The sequence below is a fragment of the Lissotriton vulgaris genome, chromosome 9, assembly GCF_964263255.1.
Source record: "Lissotriton vulgaris chromosome 9, aLisVul1.2, whole genome shotgun sequence".
Lineage (NCBI taxonomy): Eukaryota > Metazoa > Chordata > Amphibia > Caudata > Salamandridae > Lissotriton > Lissotriton vulgaris.
In genome coordinates this window covers 1,038,095,241-1,038,099,103 of record NC_141697.1, presented here as the reverse complement: position 1 = coordinate 1,038,099,103, position 3,863 = coordinate 1,038,095,241, and positions in this window count along the sequence as shown.

The window sequence follows — 3,863 nt, the reverse complement described above, 5'->3', positions numbered from 1 at the left end:
TTGTTGTGTTTTGAAAATCTTCTGTGAACTTTGAAAAAAAAAATGACATTTCAAGAAACACAAGGCCGGATTAACACAAATAACAAGCATCTTACAAATGTAAGTGGGTTTTGCTTGGTATGTATGTATGTATGTCTGCAGGCGGTATTTGTATAGTGCAAATCTAGCCAAAGGCAGCAGAGCACTGCAGAGTCAAAGGCAAGTCAACGAGTGATAGCAGAGGTAGCTGAGTCCTGTGAGCAGAAGAGTAGTACCCTTACTGGACTGTGATGTAGTTTTCTTTAACCCATTTAGCGCGTCGAACATTCCGCCCCAGTGCGGACGTTCGATCGCGCTAACGGGATTCGGACGTCCAACGGTCGTGCGCAGCACCAGCGAGGTAGTGCACGCGACGACCGTTGGACGTTCGAAGCACGGAAGGGGTTAAAGAGGTGCGTCTTCAAATCTTTTCTAAATTAGAGCTGCGTTGGGGTGGTTCTGATGGATAGCTGGTACAGAACAATCCTCATCATATATCTTTATTTCGATCAAAGAGAGCTTAAAACGTACATAAAAAAAGCATAGATTACGATGGATATAAAGATAAAAACAAAGGTTTAAAGGAGGTAATTCTTATATATACAGGTTAAAAATTGCATTTAAATAATTCATACAATATATTTAGAGCATTTGATCCATAATGCATGCCAGCATTTGGCCAAGCCAAAGACTATTACCCTTTGAGTATCGGTGGATAAAATTCTCAAAACATGGAGGTAGTGTCAAGGACTAATTAGCTTACACAGGGGTATTATCCACTTGCCCCTCAGGGTCTTGTAATGGGGACAAAACAATAACAAATGGACCAGGGATTCAGGACTTTCATTACAAGTTGGACAGATGTCATCAGAGGAAGCATTTATGCGCCACTCATTACAAAACAGTTTGGTGGGTAATGACTTATATCGAAATTGTATAAATAATTTCCATTCCAGAGGGGGTACAACCTCGTCAATAGTTTCCTCTTATGATGGGACAGATTTAAAATTCATATAGAATAATCATATTGTAGTGGGCAAAGAAGATGAATTGAGGGGTTCAGAGGGGACAACAGGTCAGGTGAGTGCTTTGAGGAGATATGAGTTACTGAGAGGTGAGTGATTTAGGAGAAGGTATAAGTAGATGAGTGGTGCGCGGTTGAGAAGTTGCCACCAGCTTGGTGTTGAATGATTAAAAAAAATATGTTCATTGCTTAGAGGAGAGCAGTCAATGGTAGGGTGCCAGATGCTGAGAGCAGAAAAGACAGATAAGTATTAGCTACTGAGATGTTGGTATGTGGAAGTGAAGATCGCTACTGGGGAATGAGTAATAGCTGCACGAGGCAATAGAGCTAAGTATTGAGCTTGTTGGCAAGGGTTGAATGCAGTGGGTGGACTGCTGAAAAGATAGGTGCTTTTATGAGTGAGCCTAAAGATAGTGCTGCTGCCACACTCATTACTAACATTCCTGCATAAAGGGAGTGAGGATTAAAGAGATGTGGCTTTATTATGTGGAGCCAGATGGACTCAGTGATAGTGCAATCTCATCACTCACCCTTGATATTACTACACTGGAGGGGAGAGCAGAGTGAGGACAAAACAGATGTGGCCATCCTAGCGACTATTAACAGCTCGACTTTCATCACCATAACAGCTGTATTCGATGAAGGGATGTCTAGAAACCTCAAGGGATGGGTGATTGGTCAAGCAAGATGTAATGATTGCTAGTGGTGTGCTCAAGGAGATTGTGTTGGCCAGTTAGTGGTATGCCAAGTGACCTTGTAACTGTTTAGCCTATGTTGCATGCAAGGGCTTTGAAGAACACTCTGATGGATACTTCTAAATGCAGATTCCTCACCTTGTGAATATTCTCTAGGTGTCAGACTGGATCGGGAAACTTATCAGCAGTACCTTTGAGTGCTGGTAGGAGGTGTCATGCGGCTCTGTGTCTAGTTGCTCCACTCCAGAAACAACAACTGGAACTTCAATTAAACTCCACCCATGTTCACTGATGTCAGTTTATTTCTTTCAGCATCTTCAGAAGTGGATCAAGAGCTTCTTTCTAGTCTTTGAACAGATTGTTAGCCAAACATGTATCTAGTGTGCAATCATGATGTTGCCCCCTAAAACCACAGGGTTTAAACCATGCAGGGATTGTTGCAAACAAATGTCTGTGACAGATCCGCAAAAAGTTTGTTTGTGGTGCCTGGGGCCAGACTATGACTCCAAGGCCTGTAGCCTTGTTGAACCTGAAATCTATATGTAAATGCAAAACCAAAGAGTATGTTACCAAGTACAGAAAGTCCAGCAGTGTGAACTGTCAAAGTTCAAAGAAAAGTTCCACACCCCATTCTTGCTGTCATAGTCTTCTGTTAAGTCGAAAAAGAAACATAAGAAATACAAGCGGGAAACATTCCCTTCCCGACACTGGCACTCCAAAGAAGACACCAGGGTGTCAATGTGCTCCTGGTCTCATACCTGATCTCCATCAGTGCCGATTCCGCCTCTAGTCACACCCTGACTTTCCAGGGTTTTCAGCGACATAGCAGCAAAAAGAAGACCTCATGGAGGTAATGCTGTGGATTTTTAGAGCTGTACACGCTGTGTGTCCTTGGACAGACACCAGTTCTATAACCCCAGAGTATTCTTGTACTCCTTTTGGGAGTACTCCAAGTGTACTGGTCCCACTCACATCAACATTGATGCTGACACCATCGACGTCGGATAAGGATAAACATCCTATAATGCGATCTGACTCCTAAGAGAATCCACCACGGCCTCTACTGAAGTTGCACCTGGTGCTGACTGGCATGCACCCTTTTGGCAATCCCTCGGACTCCGATACCTCGTAGGATCTGAAATACATCATTTATTTGGCACATTTTCTGAGAACAATAACCATGATGATAGAGAAGATTATGTTCCCCAATATGATGTGAACAGCTGGTGTGTAGAGATCCAGGATGTCAGTGGGCCTGACACTTCACCTGATACTGGTCTTGTTTGATTCCCTGCTCTTGCTACAGAGGAAAGCACCTCTTTTGTTCTAGTGATGTGAAGGGCTGCTGAAGTATTGGACTTACAGTTGCCAACTATGGAGGTGAATACTAGTGGTTTGACCAAAGTCGTGCAACTTAACCAAGCTCCCACTGAGCCCTTTATACCATTTAACGAGACTCTCAATGAAACCCCTTTGGGCATCTTGGTCAAGCCCTGTTCAGGGATGCCAGTCAATAAATAGGTTTCCAATCATGATTGAACTGGGTCTCTTGCCTCTCCTTCCTAGCATACATCATCCTCTGGAGAGCCTGGGTGGCTAAGCGTCCACCAGCAGAGTCAGTATGATGCTTTCCCTATGAACCTTCATGACCATGAGTTCAAATTAATAAATACTTTTGGTAAAAGAATTTTCTTCGCCACATGCCTTGCTTTTTGATCAGTCAGTGCCAGCTGTATCCTTGACCATTACTCCCATGCGCTTTGCGGTACAGTGCCTCAGATTTTACTGGTTGTTCCAGACGACCTTCAGGCTTCTGTCACAGAAGATATTCAGTATGGCTGAAATGCAGTGAAATTTGTAATTAGTTTAGGACTGGACATGACTGATAATTCTTTAGGATATGCCATGACACCATTGTTGCTCTCCACCCCCACACCTTGGTGACGTCCACAGGTTTCTCCGGGTATGTCCATGCATTTTTAATGAAAATGCCTTTTGATGGATTTTGCCTTTTTGGAGATAAAGCAAACTCAGCCTTGCAGAGCTTTAAAGACAGTAAATCCATGGCACATTCCTTGTGCCTGTCAAGGCAATTCCACCAACATTTGACCTTGTCATTTCTACTA